At 29.8% G+C, this 17,367-nt stretch overlaps 2 protein-coding genes across 3 annotated transcripts in view; one reads left to right on the top strand and one right to left on the bottom strand.

Annotated features, from left to right (window-relative positions):
- Positions 1-17,367, bottom strand: part of LOC129972410 (cytochrome P450 2C15-like) — a 102,069-nt gene that overhangs the window by 56,973 nt on the left and 27,729 nt on the right. The gene's annotated exons all lie outside the window — the stretch shown is intronic.
- The window catches only part of LOC129972409 (sodium-dependent phosphate transport protein 1-like), a 71,398-nt gene continuing 58,286 nt past the window's right edge, over positions 4,256-17,367 (top strand). Inside the window, exon 1 of one of the 2 annotated variants that reach the window (XM_056086540.1) lies at positions 4,256-4,358. The gene's annotated coding sequence lies outside the window, so the exon portion shown is untranslated. Of the gene's footprint in view, positions 4,359-10,513; positions 10,660-17,367 lie in introns of those variants that run through there. The other variant, XM_056086537.1, reaches the window with a different exon arrangement.

A 17,367-nucleotide genomic window follows, 5' to 3' on the forward strand; every position in this document is an offset into this window, starting at 1 on the left:
AATAGAATAAATGCTATGATATCATGGTATCATTAAGAATTTAAATACCTAGAAAATCTATTTCAAATCGTATGAAAATGTAATTTTATAATCTTATTCTTTATGCAAACTGCTCAGATAATAATAAAAGAAGAACATTTCCGGTTTAGTTTTCAACAATTGAAGAAAATTTTACATATTTTATGAAGCTATGAAAATGGTAGAAATTTCATTGCAACAATAAAATTTATTGTTAAAAATCATGAAAAAATATTTTTAAAAATACTGCCGAAATTCAGGGAAACATTTGACAAATAAATTTGTTTCCTTAAAAAGAAAATATTTACATTTTACAATGATGTAAATATCAGTTTTATGCAATATTATTTTCAGGAGTTTTCGTGAAATATATATAAAAATCAGTTTTTCTCAGTTTTAAATCAATGAAAATTTTAAAAATATTCCCTTCGAGGTGTGTTTTTTTACCCTCCAAAATATTCTATATGTACCAGTTTGGTAGCTGTAGATCAAATGATCTGTCATATCAGGAATAACACTGAAAAAACCGCATTTTTCGAACTAAGGGGTGTCTGAAATGTGGAGATTCGACAAAATCTCGAGTTCGAATTTCTTGACGATTGCAATATTTTATACTTCCTGTATGAAAATTAGAAAGAAAGTGAGCTCACAGCCTATCATAAAGTAAAATATTATTCGATGCAATTAGAGTCTCTATTAGATACAACGAGGCAGACAGTTGTTCTCACCTACGCTATTTTAATAGCTATTATCGTAATGTAAATCTTTTCACACCAAGTGAAAAGTACTATTTTAAATTACACAGGCACATTAAACTTAAAATATTCGGATTAGTTAGCTAAGAACAAAAAAAAAATGATGTAATTAGTTGGCGAAATTGGCTCGATTATTGAAGGCAGAAAGCTGTGCCAAGATTTTATTTTACAGAACCTCTATGAAACAGTTGATGGAGAATGCAAGCAACCACTGGCGATTTTCTTGGCATCTCAGAAAATTTCAAATGAAATAAAAATTGGCAAAATCGAACCAGTGTTTGGACCGGGGATGGCTCTCTCGTAGTGTCATTTCATATAGAATGTTTATTGAAGCAATGTTGTTTGAAATTTATTTCAAAAATAGTGTTTGTAATGCAGAACGGGCGACCATGGATAGCATTTCAAGAAATCATAATCTTTTATATGAAATAAAAATTGCCGTAATCAGAGCATTAGTTGGAGATGGGGAACTCAATTGTACAATTATCCCATGGGGAATGTACTGCTTTTAAGCTTTAGAGGCGCGTGATAGGGGACAGCCGATTTTTTATGACATATAGAGGGTTCATACGAAAAAAAAATTGTACAGTGTTTGGGACTGGACACAATTTCTTCGGTTTTAATGTTCATTTTTAAACATGGAGATGTTGTCATTTTACAGTAATGGAGTATGAATCTCAAATTTCAATGATTCGAATCGATTGTAATATTTTCCCTTGAATTCTAAATATTTAGAATGTAAATGTTGTCGTTGTTTCTTATGGCACTTGCCATGGGTAAGCCCGCTGTTACGAAGACAGCGATTTTAAAACGGTGGAGGAGCGTCTCTTGCTTTTTTAGTAGCGCCAACTAGGGCCAAGAGTACGACTTAGCTACTCACGCATCACTCATTCGCTTGCACAACCCCTTTTTACAGGAGGGCACATTCACATATCTCACAGATAGAACAACGGAAGAACAACCATGCCCAAACCGGGACTCGAACCCAGGAAGCCCAGATCACGGGGAAGACGCGCTATCCCTATGCCAGGACGCCGGCTAGAATGTAAATATTCAACGAAATCAGAATGTCGAATACCCTAACATCGCTTAGTTAATAATTTCTTTTAAATATACAAGCAAGTTAAAAAAATGGATGATTATTATGATAAAAACTAACTAATCTGACGCATGATAATCATTCAGAGCCTGCTGTTTCTGCATTAGATATACTGATGTATTCATTATCTTTGAAACAAAATTTCCCTTCTAGGCATCAAGGATATAGCTTATTTCTTCAATTTTCTTTAGACATTGGGATGGTTCTACCGGTACAGAAAGGTTATATTTATCGAGTAATTCTCATTGTTTCCACCTACTTAATTGTAATTCCTACATTTCAATTTACTTCAAGGAGCAATCACCGTTCAACTCACAAAAAAGAACCAAGGAGAACTTTCGCTAACAAACATGTAAAGAAACATTGAGGTTCTAATCTGTAATTACATTTGTTAGAAAAAGTGCACTCAAATATTAAAGAAAAAAAAATGTGGTGCAGTGATAATATTAATTTTATTTTTTATATTTCTTACAAAGTTAATTCTATTTTAATAACAGCTTCTGAAATATTGTCACGTAGGTTCTTTAGTGTGGAACTCAATGACACACACAAGAAGTAGAGCTAACCCAATTTATTAACTCAACTCAGAACACAGTGACTGACAGATCTTCTGCTTTTATACTAACAGGAAAAATTCCAGAATACTTTTCTGGAGACGGTAAGTAAAGTCCAGAACACTTGTCTGGTAAACTAAAGAAATGTCCAGAATCATCTGGAACATGAAATAAAGAGAAACATAAAATCGAGGAACTAAATATTTACACAAACTGTGAATCGCATTGTCTCTGGTGGGATTCGAACCCACAATCTTTTGACTATGAGATCAGTGCCATGACTATTCGGCCTCTTTTCAATACGGCAATATAATTCACGTTACTTTTTTATAAAATTTCATTAAATTTAAAATTTACAAGAAAAAGCTTGCAAAAATTAACTATCATCGATTGTGCATTAAACTTTAAAACATAATTTAATAGTCCTTATGCCTCAGGATATCTATCAATCGTTTGGACATAGATTGAAAGAATTAGGATGTTTCTTTAGAAGAATATTATTATTTCAATGTGTGATAATAATTCTTTTTAACATTTTTTTCGAGATTATGTCACGTAGGCGAATGAATCCCATAGATGTTCAATGAGGTTTAAGTCTGTCGATCGTGGAGGAGAATGCAACTGACATTTCATATAAAATAGCAACCAGCGTTACATATTGAGACACCAAAAGTCATCTCTAAAGCTCAAATGCTGTGTGTTTTGTTTCAAAATTTCTTTAAAAAATGTTATGCATCATAGATGATTTAAAGAAAAATCTATAAAGCCCACACGACGTACTGTTCTCCACATCAGCTTACTCCGTTTCAAGTTAATTAATTATATAGAACTTGCTGTCGTCAAAGAAAGGAATTTGTTTTTCAAAACTGTGGGAGTTAATTAATATGTTCACTTGTATAATATAAACGATTTTGCTTATTGACAAGTGATATATGTTGCTTTCTAGGAGATTTTTTTTTGCTATAATAATCAGACTTTTTCAAAAATTTTCCTACGGTTTTCATAAAGAGGGTTATTTTTTGTCTCCATATTCCATTTTCAATCTGAGATGCAGTAATCTAGGATTTAGACTGGTTAACTTAAATATGCATCTTTCTTCATTAGCTTGGACGAGAGTAGCGGTAGCTTAGTGGTAGGGTCTCGGATTCGGAGCCGGAGGATTTTAGGTTCAAGACTTGATTCAATCAAAGAACCATTTGTGTAAGAGGGGCTGGTGCACCTTAAATCCGCCAGGGCCAAATGTCCTCATGCTGCCGGAAGTTGGAGAGAGGAGAGGTGCCAGTTCAGGTGTAGTTCTCGTCATCTATCCATGGTTCAAAGTTACGAGGTCGGTCTTAAAATAGCCATAGTGTTGCTTTAAAACAGGACATTAATATAACTGAATTGATGATGATGCCGTGTCCGCGTTACCACGGAAAGGGGGTCCAGTAGTTTCTGAGGGTAAAGACCCCTGAGCACTCGAGGGCAGAAGTCTGACTTCTAGCTCATATGAAGATGAAACACACATTCGCTTGTACAACCCCTTTTTACAGGGCGGCACATTCACACACCTCACAAATAGAACACAGATGAAGAACAACCATTCCCGAACCGTGATTCGAACTCGGGAAGCCCAAACCACGGGGAAGATACGCTACCCCTATGCAAGGACGCCGGCATATAACTGAATTGAATTAATTAACTTGGATGAACGTCCGTTACATAGTTAAGAGATAACAAATATCGATGAATTGTAATTATATCTCTTCGGATAGAGAAATGTTCTCTTCAAAAAATCCCAAAAAGTTTTGTCTTCATTTCTTAGTTTGAAGATAATCGTCCTATCTTCGAGAGTAATCTCTATTTCCCTTCGAATCTTTTTTAATTTTAACTCAATTTATTTTCCTAAACCCCAGAAAATGCAATATTTTGAATTTGTTTGCCAGTGTACAGGTATGCGATTACGTTGAAAAGTCATTTATGAATTATTTTTTAATTTAATATTCTTAACGTTTAAACAGGTTTCTTTACATAACCATTTTAATTTTAAATCTATTTTTTGGGAAGTTACGCAGATATTTATATTTGCATTGTCATACATTTTAATGCTCTTTTACATCATTAAATACTATTTTCTCAAACATAAAGTATAAAAGAATTTTCTTACCACTAATCTCTTAAGTTTTAATCTATTGCACATTTGTTTTTAAATGTGGTATAATAATTTCTCAATATGTTCTATAGTTCCTGAACTAGAGAATAAGTAATTTATACATTTAGAAATGTTTTATAATTGTTTTAGTGCTTCACAATGTGAAAAAAATTGAAAATTTTGTGTTATTTATCAGTCGAACTCCAATATTTAAAGAACTGATAGAAATGCAGTTTATTTTTTTTTTAGTTTAGGAACTAAATAATATATTTCTTAATCAATTTGCAAAATTGTAAGTGAATCTTTTGATAAACAATTAAACTAAAAATTTTTTGCTTTATACCTTTTTTTTTTTTTACCAATTTTCAAAAACATTGTGCCATTTAACAGGTATATTTTGATTTTATAGATGTTTTTTCAATCTTTTTAATGCAAATCGAAAATTTAATTATTTTCAAAAATTTAAATATTTTGAAATTCAAAAATTTAATTATTTTCGAAAATTTAAATATTTTGAAATTTGAAAATTTAATTATTTTCGAAAATTTAAATATTTTGAAATTCGAAAATTTAATTATTTTCGAAAATTTAAATATTTTGAAATTCGAAAATTTAATTATTTTCGAAAATTTAAATATTTCGAAATTCGAAAATTTAATTATTTTCGAACATTTATCAAAAAATTCATCTCAAACATATTCAGATACCTTAAGTATGTCTAAGTACCCAAAGTAAGAAAACTGAAAACTAACTTTGCGAATATTTTTATCTCTAGTAAGCAAACTTGTTCTGGTAGCTATTCTTGAAATCTTTAAATTAAAAAAACAATGTATGCTATAATTCTGAAATTATTAGTAAAATTTAATGATTTGTATAGGGAATATAATTAAAAATGGAAATTATTATTTATCATTGTAATGCGTTTCTTATATTCTTGAATATTTGTTATGTGTTTATACTCAGAGCTATCTTTGTTTTAAAACAAAGAACTCTTACTATGTAAAGCAATATTTTTGTTATACAACAAAAAAATAATATCGTAGAAAAGAGGTTGTAAAATTTTTGTTTTTACCCAACATTTTTAGAGAGCTGAAAGAAAAAAAAAATCATTTTCAATATGTTTTTTATGCATCCCATTACTTCAATATGCAACAATAATAGGCGTTTGAAATGAATGAAGGCATTTGTCTTCTTTTTATAAAGAAATTAAACAATAGGCATTACATAATCTCCAAATATCAAAAATTGATCTTTAAAGACTGACACGTTTTCTTAGAACAATAAGTGAATTTAGAATAAAGGAATGTTAATAAAAGATCCCAATGCATGTTTACAAACAACACTGCATTAGATTATCTAAATTGTAAACCGCAACTATAGAAAAATCGCATCAGTCATTTTATGACATTTTTAATAAGCAGGTTTGGCTCCAGTTTTTGCTTATTTCCAAGAAACAGAGAAAGAGGTTACATTCGAAATTTGTTTACGATCAGTTGGTTGAAACGTGAGCTCTTGCTTTTTGCGAAATTCCAGTTAGATGGGTTTTCGCAAATCGAATTTTATCCCGACGACGAAAAAAAAAAAAAAAAAAAAAAAAAAGACAGCAAGAACCCAAGCACACATCATCTGTTTTTATATAAATGTGTAAAAGAAAAAACATATTTGGTTTAGCGTAGTTATAAAGGATGCCCCGAAATTAAAGAAATTTTTGAATTTGCCCCCATTTGTGCATTAAAATGTTGGCAACCTTATTAAAAAAATCATTTGACATCTGATAGTTTAGGGTTAGTAAAAATGGTACATTACAGATAGAACAACGTGTTAACGTAAGATTTGAATTAAATAAAAAAAACAGTTTTTTTTAAAGTGTTATATTTTATATCGAATTGTAAAGTATACAGGATAGGGTTATGAATGGAATAACATATAGCGCAAATTGCATTCACGGCTTTGCTGGCACATACGCTCTCTTTTATCGAAATTTTCCATGACCATTTTGCATAAATGTGGCTGAATTTCGTTGATGCAGCGTTGAGTTGCCTTCAGTGTTCGCGTGCTTGTGGGCTTGTTGCCATAAACCTTTGACTTCAAATAACCCCATAAAGAAATATCCAATGGTTTTAAATCATACGATCTAGGGGGTCTATTCTGAAATTTTTGAACTGTGGTTCCCAGACCTTCATTAGTTTTGAAATATTGTTCAACAATGAAAACACGTTGTTATATCATGTAATTCTCCATTTTTTACTAATCCTAAACTATCAGCTGTCAAATGTTTTTTTAATAAGGTTGCCAATATTTTACTGCAAAAATGATGGCAAATTCAAAAATTGCGTTAATTTTGGGATACCCTTTATATTGTATTTTACGGCAAAATCTTCAAATGAAAACAACCAATCAAACCTTTTTCCGTTCATCTGAAGGATTCATCCCTATCTAAAAAGTAATTAATAAATTTTCATACTTATCTATCATGTAAGGTTTAGTAATATTTATTAATTTTAATATGTTACAAGATGAACCTCCTAATCTTGAACCGTGGTTAAATGACGAGGACGACAGTTGAGCCGCATGCTTGCGGTTCCTTCGCATCTCCGCTTCCATTCCACCAATAGGAGGATTTTTTATCCTTATGAGGTTAACCAGCACCAAGCACGCTTACAATGGTTGACGGAATTAAAGTTCAAGCTAGGAATTCGACGGTCCCGAAATTGAGACTTTACCATCAGGCAACCATAACTCGTAGCTAATAAAGGCTGTGGATAATAATTATAATCTATAACAAGTCTTAATATTAGAATAATAAGATAGAAACAATAATTATAATATATAACAAGTCTTAATAGTAGAATAATAGGATAGAAATAATAATTATAATCTATAACAAGTCTTGGAGAATAAAACCAATTTTAAAGTTAATCAACTCAGCATAGAAATTAATTAGAATTAAATAATTTCTCTGATGTTTTGTTAAATCATGAGGAAAAGAATATCTATAAAACCTGGTGTCAAAAATAATTACTAATTATTGATGATTAGTCTGTGAAAATCATGGAAATATATGATCAACAGATATTTTAAGAATTCGAATTAAAAACAACGCAAGATAGCTTCAAAAATCGTTAAGGAGTAATTTATAGAGATTATATCAAAAGTGAACTATAATAAAAGAGTTAGTGTGCAAAAAAATGGTATGCTATTTAAATACGTTTATTTTGTTAAAATCATAATTAATTATACGATTTCGGCGGAAATTGTTTTAAAGCATTTATTAAAATTTTCCCTTAATGATATATAAGATTTTTTTAATGTTTTTTCTTAATTTTTTTTTGTTTATTTATCCCATTCGATTCTCGTGATTTTTCACTAGTTAAATGTTGCAAGCGCAATGTTCTATTTCAATTTTTTCATTTCCTAACTGCCAAACTCAGAATTCACCAGTGGACATTTGAACAGTATGTATACAAATTAGAGATTGATCTTGAAGGTTGATTGGTATTATCTAGCCGATATGGTGAGATTATGAATTCTCCAGTTTTGTCCTCGTCATATGACGGGTTTAAAATTAAGAGATTCATCCCAAAATGGTTCTAATGCAGTTTTTAAACGGAATGTTGATACAACTAAGCTAAACTCCATGCCATAATATTTTTTAATTAGGATTTCAATATAACCTCATTATTTTAATTATACTTTAATTCGTTGATTGCCGTGTCACCCATATTTAGGTGACAACAGAAGTATCTATTTATCTTAGAATTTTAACTTATATTATTTTAACTTAACTTGAATAAATAAAACATGATTGTGTTTAGTTTATACCTCATTGTTTTGACTGTTCACCGTTGAATCGCTTGTGATTCACGCGGTGATATTCCGGTGACAACAGAGGTACTCATTTATTGTAGATTTGGCATAAGTAAAACGCGCATATGTTTAGTTTATATTTTCTTTTTAATGATTTTTCACCACGTGAATCGCCCGTGATTCACGTTTTCTATCTAATTAGATATCTTCCATTCTTCTACAATTTAGAAATAAGAAAGAAGTAAGCATCGTATTAGATAGTAATCTGAATCATAGGCATGAATCGTGTCAGCAAGCATTTTAAAATTAAAAAAAAAAAAAGTTTTTTCTGAAGCTCTCAGAGGTAAATTCTAGTTCAAAAACACTTGAACTAGAGTTCGACGCCAAACGTTTGTTATATTCATAAAATATGCGATTAGATGGAATTCATATGTGTATTCTTAATTTTGAATTAAAATTTAAAAAAATTAGGAATTCATTTAAAAAATTAAAATTTAGTTAACTGTGTTGTCATTTCTACTACCTAATTAAATAATATTTTCCTATTTTGGAAATGTTCTGTCATATTGATTCAAATAAAAATCTTTCGAACAACTGAGATATTCAGAGATTAATTGTTTAGTTTAGTTATATTTACATCCCATTTTTAAGCAATTTAGGACTATTTGATAATGATGCTAATCATTTTAAACAATGTTCAGATGACGAGGACTGTACTTGAGTCGGTATCCTTCTGTCCAAGCATCCGCGTTATACCAGCAGGAGCAGATTTGGTTGTGGTAGATTTAATATCTACCAAATCCGCTTACATGACAATTTTTCAGTGAAATCAGGTTTCAAACCTGCAAAAACTAGCGGAACAGAACCTTATCACCATGCCACTGCGGTCTTACAGATATCACTCGTAATTAACTACGTCTTCGAAATATAGCCAGTACAAATGATTCCATTTTGACTTATAAATCTAACAATGCTTTAATTGGAGGACGAGTTTACCTTGGGCAATGCAGTTACATTTTTCAAAAGGCAAATTTAAAATAAATATTGACAATGACTCTTTTCAAAATACTTAAAAATATCAGTGGAGTTAAATGTTAAGGTTTCCAAATTGAATTAAGATACTTATTGCAAAGATTAAGAAAATTATAGTTACAATGATCTATAAATTTATAAAAATATTGTATTTATTGTTTATTGATGTTTGTATTACAAATATCTATATTTTTCTATAATCTCAAGGACATTAGGGGGGGGTTGTTTATTTACGAATGACTGTCAGATTTATTGCTCCAGTCACTCGTTTGTGATAGTCGGATATCTCCAGTCGAAAACATCTTTTTTCAATAAATAATAAAAAATCGTTTGGCATTCGGCTAAATATATTTTATCCGAAATATAGTTCAATTTATTAAAAAAATCAGACTTAATCTATAAAAAGAAAAAAAGAAACTAAAGGTTGAAAAAAATACTAATTTACATGATAAAGTATTGCATATATTTCAAAAAGAAAAAGATAGATGAATAATTTTGTATTTAATTAAAACAAACTTTAAATTAAAAATAGCTGCGAAAGTATAAATAACCAAATCTAAGATCTTATTTCTTGTCTTCTTCAATACCATTCTGATCAAGGTTGAGTTTCAAGGTTGTTCTAGAGGAACAAAATAATAACAAAAATTCTTTAAGTATACAATTCGAACGTTTTAAACAACATAGCTATCCTTCAGCGAGTGCATTGGCATGATCGATGATTATCAGGTTCAAAAACTACTTTCCAACATAGAAAGAAAAAGTAACAGAAAAATAGAAGTTTTAAAAAGAATTCGATACATTTTGTCGACGCCCAAACTCCAAATAAACGAAAACCATTTTTTTCCCACTGTCAGATAAAACTAATTACAGAGGTTATTAACTTAATTTTATCCCACGTCTGACCTCCACGCCAATCAAAAATAAAAACCCAACAAATGTTTGATAAAAATGGGGAATGAAATGATAGGTTCTTCAGTCTGAAGGACAAGGGCTTTAGAAAAAAAGTCAAGGACTAAATGTAAAACTCCGTATGAAAAGGTTTTTAACCTTAGATTTGCAGGTGATTGGATTTTGACCAACCAAAATTTTGGCACGATTCTTTCTTTTTTCATTAATGGTCAAAGTTCCACTGTTTACTTCTGAAATCGCCTTGTTAAGAACATTCATTAATCGTGTTCGCTTTGAAGCGATAAGGTGTTGTTTGGACGGCTTGTTGAGTCTGGTTGTTTATAATCGAATCTGACAGTATTAGTCTGTCTTTCTGTAAGTATTTATTTTATTATAATTGAGTTTAAAAAATTATCTTAAAATATTTGATATTTTATTTCATTCCTGATTGACTTGCCGTGTCTTCGAAATATTTTGTTTGTTATGTGAGAGTAAAGATATAATTTTAATCTTTTTTTAGATTTAACTTTTAAGATGCAAATAATTTAAAAATTAATTAATAAAATAAAAAAAAATTCAAAAAATTTAATTAAATAATTTTTAAAGCACATTTTAATTTTATACTAAAAAGCTGTAATTTCTTTTCTTTTAATTATTTTTCATTCAGTAATGTTGGGAACATTTTTTCTCAAACCCATTCTCAGGTGGCGCCAGTAGTACTTTATCAAAATTTGATTTAATTGATGATTAACTGATAATGATATCACAAAATTTTTAAATAATGAATTATCATCGAAAACCCATAAGATTAATGCATTTCAAAATTCTAACACATTAGGAAATGAGTGACAAACTGATTACCAAATTCATTTTGTGAAAATATTAAAGTAGTTAAGTTGAATTTAAGAGTTTTAAAATACTGATTTTGCTTAAATATATATAAATTGCTTGGAATAGTTTTTACTGTTGTATTTTAAACTAGCTGCTATACTCGTAACTTTGTTCTATATATAAAAAAATGCTTTGATATTTGAAATTTCCTTAATATTTAATTAAATATTCTAAATCTAATAACTGGATTAAATTTCTAACTGAGGAACAAACTTAACAAGTGAAATAAAATCCTATTCAATAAAATGAAGAAGAGGAAGAAAAAAGTAAGAAGATAAAAAGAACGTATGATATGCTGAGCTGCAGCATAAAATTATTAAATCAATAAAATAAGAGACAATAGATAAAATCGCTGAAGAAATTGCAAACGTTTAGCAGCGTTTTAAACGCATATCAAATGGTACTACTTAACAAATTCAACCCAAAACAAGCTTCAAAAATCACATAACAAAGACAAATTAAAAACATCTAAAGAAAGTAACATTACTTTAACATTGCAAAAGCACCAGAATCAATGTGATTAAACAATCACATAGATTTAATCTACTAGCCACGTAGATATAATAAAAAGGAATTTATAAAAATTTTTGAATTTTGATAAATTTATTAAAAAATATCAGGGGGAAAAATACGGTAATGAAATTGTTGTCATTTTAAAGCTATGTGTTTGAGTTTTGAAATTAATGTAACGATAATGTTTGTGCGGTGACTTGTTCAGAATTTATGGCAGCAAAACCAAAAATATTGGAGACTCCATTTTATAGAATTCTATAAAGCTTTATTTATATTATAATATATAAAACTTATATAGTATTAAAAAAGCAATTAAAATAAATCTTTAATAACTAGATAAAGATATGCTTAAAAATAAATATAAGTTTTTTTTATTATATATTACAGTATGGATTACAAAGATATACATTTTTAAAGGATTATGTTTTTTGGATTATATATTTTTAAAGTTTGTTTGTTTAAAATTTGTTTGTGTAAAACCTGTTTTTTTTATTATTTTCCTTTCATAGAATATTTAAGAACAAATTCTAAAATATTAGTTACCATATACTTTACCAACAGTTTTAGATTCAAAATAAAATCGGAATTTTCTGAATTGCTATTTTTTTTAAAAATCTACCGCATTAATTTATTATGAACTATTAACAAAATATGAATACTGAAATCCATTTTTATTTCATACCAGCTGGTACCTGGCGCATTGCTGCCGCAGAAGAAATAATTTTGGAAATATTGTTCGAAATTTGTCTTATTTAATTAAGAATGATATTTATTTTTTTATCGACGATGATTGAAATTGAATGATATATAAAAGAGAAGTATAAATAAGATTTATTCTATTTTTTTCACCTTATTATTCAATTATATTTTAGGGTAGACAATATCTTTTGTTTTCCCGTCTTCAGCAAAAAAAAAAAAAAAATAATAATAATAAATTTCTTGGTATGTCCGTCTCGTGAGCATCCAACATACAACTGGCCATATGAAAAAAAAAAAAAAAAATGGATTTTTTATGTTCAATATTAGATATAATAATTGTACTATGCTATAACCTTCGCCCAAGTGCAAGTAATAAGTTGGCAAAGTTTTATCGCCATCACATGAATGGTACGGCAGCGCATAAAATATGAACAAACAAAAATTCATTTTTACAATATAGTATATTATATTACGTTCAGTCTACAATCTCTTTCAGACCATATTTAAAACTAGCTCACATTCATAAGGAAATGAAAATTCTCGTATTTCTTTTCGAAGGCAATAAAACACGAAATCGTTTCCGGAAAGTATTTATTAAGGTTTTTGGATAGCGAAAAACGCAGAACCCAGCTTCCTTGAATTTATTGTTCGAATAGGGTCATCACTATCTTGCAAACGATTATATAACTTTAATAATCATTTCCTCCTTGGGTTGAGCAGTAGGATGGGCGAATCATCAGATCTTGAATTATTCTATTCAAGAATGAAGACGTCATTTGATTGTCGGTTTCACAATTTTTATATCTTTTCAATAAATTAATAGGAGTCGGTATTCACGATTTCCTATTAGTTAGTGGGAAAAATCTCGCATCCAATTAAAGTGAAGATTCTTTGTTGCCTTTGTCCTACATTTTGTTGTGGTTAGATGGAATTAATTTATTATTTGCATGAGATCTTTAAACTTTTGATTAAATGTAAATATACATTTCTTTTTCAAGAGCGAAATTTTTGAGAAAATATTTTCTAAACATTTTATTTGATGCCAAATTTACTTATACCAAGAACACTATTTTCAGTATAATAGGTAATGAAATGTAAAGGATGTCCCAAAATTAAGATTTGAATTTGCCACCATCCACGCAGTAAAGTGTTGGTAACACTATTAAAAAAAATCATTTTACAGTTGAAGGTTTAGGGTTGATAAAAATGGATCATTAAACGATAGAGCATTGTGTTAACGAAAGATTTGAATGAAATAAAAAACACAGTTTATTTCATAAATGCTCATTCATGCTTTTTTAAAAAAATTTAAATGACCATTTCATATGCAGGTAAGATTGAAAAATATAAGTAATTAGTATGTAATTCGTATCTATTTTTTTCCATGATTTAGAAGAAAAACCCTGCCGAGCGGAGTTTTTCTTTCCAGATATTATAAATTAAGTTGTGAAAAGGAACTATCAACTAAAAAAACCAATCATTATGAAATTAAATTAAAAATAAATATTGAATCAAAACTAATAAAAGATACATTGTATTTAGAGAGCGCTAATGCTGCTGTATCTAAAACACAAATGATCTTAACCAAATTAGAAATGAATATTGTTTAAAAGCAAACATTTAACAAAAAGGAAAGAAATGATAAATCCGGGCTGAAGACTTTTTCAAACGTAACCCTCCGGAAGGGATTCCTCATTTCTTTCTTTTTTGTTCCATATTTGCAATTAAACTTAATAACTATTTCTAACTTGGTTGTTAAAAGGATCTATTCTATTATGTTAACCCTTTCTAGGGCCGTGGGAAGGATGCTTCCCACCAAATTTATCAATCTTTGTATGAAATTTTGTAGATGGCATAAGTTCTGACAAATTTTTTTAGAAAGACAGAAATTTAGATGCTTCAGTTCTTTATCTCAATCAAAATGATGTTTCTTGATTTGCTACTTAATTATTAATTAACCAAATTAATTAATGAATCAAATTAAATTTATCAATAAGCTAAATGAATCCCTTTTCTTATTCTAATTTCAAGCCTAAAAATATTTTAACATAATATGACTTGAAAAAAATGGCCCTTTAAAGGGTTAAAACAATATAAAATATAATATTACCCCATTTTTACTTTCCATCTCTAACGCACTCGTTCTATTTGCAACACTTTTTGTTAGAATTCTTACATTTTTCTTTGTTCGATTTTCTATTATTCACACTGCATTAATGTCCTCACATTCATGAAATTTACTCTTCCCGGCTTTAACAAAAAAAAAAAAAAAAAAAAAAAAAACACCTAGTGTCGCTTCAAACGGGACGTTAATATAACTAAACTAAACTAAAGCCATACAAAACAGATCAAGAGAGAAAAATATCTAAATAAAATGCATTGTTGCCATTCAGAATACTTACGAGAAACTATGGGAACAGTTATGGAGGGGGGAGGAATACAAATAATGTCGATTATCTTTATTAATTAGAACAATTATGCTTAATAGACTTTTTATCTAATTTTTAAAAGCAAAACGCTGGAATTCTCATAGAAAAATAAAGCATATTATTAGCGTTTTTAAAATATAATTTAAGCAACATTAGATAAAATCATTGTTTATATAGTTTTTATTTTTCGTATACGAAATAAAAAGTATATTAATCATAAAAAAAAATCCGAACTCTGAGATTTTGACGAATCTCCACTTTTTAGACTCTCCGAATTCGAAAAACACATTTTTGGGATATGCCTATCTATCTGATTGTTTCTGATAAAACGACTGCTTCAAAAACGTTTTGAGCTAGACGGATGAAATTTGGTATACGGTCTTTACACCAGATTTGTAGATTTCTATGACATTTTGAGCAAATTCTGTCTGCCAGGCTGTTTGAATACCAGGTAGAACGATAAATACAAAATCCCTACAATATATATAGAGAGCTAGATAGATAAAATTCGGTACACAGATTTCACATCGTTAGTATGAAATCTGTGACGCCTGCCAAATTTTGAGCAAATTTTTCAATACGTACTTTCAGACACATGCAAAAGCGATAACTCAAAAACGGGAGAGCTTAAATATACTAAATCTGGTATGGTAATTTATGATTGCAAGTGCAGTTTTGCGCCAAATCTTTGTTTCAATCGATTGAGAAAAACATGTCTAAAGCACAAATTCAGTTTTTGGTTACTTTTGTTCTAATGCCAGGGTTTGTTTAGTTTAGGTTAGTTATATTAACGTCCTGTTTTAAAGCTACACTAAGGATATTTTGGGACAGACCTCGTAATTTTGAACCGCGGTCAGATGACGAGGACGATACCTACCCCCCCTCCCATCTCCACATCACGCCACACCAGGGGGAGGACGTTTGGTCAGGACGTTTAGCGTGCACCAGACCCGCTTACACGATGATTCTTTGGTAGAATCGGGTCTCGAACCTGACACCCCCCAGTTCCGAAGCTGAGACCTTACCACCAAGCCACCGCGGCCCTACCGGATGCCAGGGATTAATCGCCAAAACAATCGCCAAGTATGCAGGACAGATTCAGTAAGAATGCTAAATTCACGCAAAGAGTTACTATTTCTTAACTATTGTTGCAAGGGTTTCACTGGAATAACATCTTTATTAAAGAGTATGCGAGAAAGTTCTGAGAAGACCACTCCCGCAGGTTTTAGAAAGCTTTTCTAATTTCGGAAACCAATGTCTTGATTTTCATGAGCTTTGATTTTAACAGTTAGCTTGTTCAAGGATTGGAACACTGACCATCGGATTACTTTCTTTGTTGATTCACATTATATTTTATTTCATAGAAATTGACAATTCTATTTCCATGAAAAGAATGATTTTATTCTTTTGCTAAACGTTAGCATATAATAAATATTTAAGTTTTTATGTCATTTCTTACAAATTAATATTTATTTTAATAAATCACTTGTCTGCAAAAAAAAAAAAAATAATTGATGTTAACTAGTGCATACACAGAACTGTCAAATGTGTGCACGCTCCTATTGCTTCTTTAATTGACAAAATGCAGTTGAAGCTCATCTATGTTGTAATACTGGGTTATTGCAATTAAATCAGAGGGAATGTTTACCCTCCATTTACTGATTTATTTTTATGAAAAGATGTCACAAATAACTTGTGATTAACAGCAGTTTTATCTGTTTTACACTCTCGATGGCAATGGTAAAAACTCAATTGCCGACATCGTCTTTTTACAGTCATATTCGTTTTGATTTATAAATTTAAAGCTTTCAATAATTTTCCGTTTTTACTTTCTTTCATATGTAGTTTAGAGAAAGAATAGTAATCGTCAAAAAATTCGAATTCCAGATTTTGACGAATCTCCATGCTTTAAACCTCCGTGAGTTCGAAAAACATATTTTTGGAAATTGTCCGTCTGTCTTTCTGTCTGTGACGAAGATAACTAAAAAAATGCTTTCAGTTAGACAATTGAAATTCGGTATACGGTCATTACACTTATTGTTCATATTTCTATCATGAGTAAAATCTATTCAGAGGAAGTCCGTCTGTTCAGCTATTCGAATATAATTCAACAACAGAACAACAAAACGAAAAGAGCTAGATAGATAAAATTCCACACACATATTTAACATCTATAGTGTAATTATCTGTCAAATTTTGAGCCAAATCTAACTACTATATCGGTCTATACTTTCAGAAATAATGTAATAACTTAATTCATTAATTCATAATGTAATAACTTAATTCATTAATTCATAATGTAATAACTTAAATATATCAAATTGGATTTGGATATTGTGGCTGAAGTTGCAGTTGAATGTCAAATTTTTGTTTCAGTTGGTAGAGAAAAAGTATCTAAAACGCAAATTCGATTTTTTGATACTATTAACGCATGCCAAGGATTAATCGCCAAACAACTCGCCAAGGATGGCAGGATAGATGCAATAAAAATGCTAAATTCACGCCAAGAGTTAATATTTCTTAACTATTGTATGCCAATGCTGTGTAAAGT

This window comes from Argiope bruennichi, chromosome 6 (assembly GCF_947563725.1).
Source record: "Argiope bruennichi chromosome 6, qqArgBrue1.1, whole genome shotgun sequence".
NCBI lineage: Eukaryota > Metazoa > Arthropoda > Arachnida > Araneae > Araneidae > Argiope > Argiope bruennichi.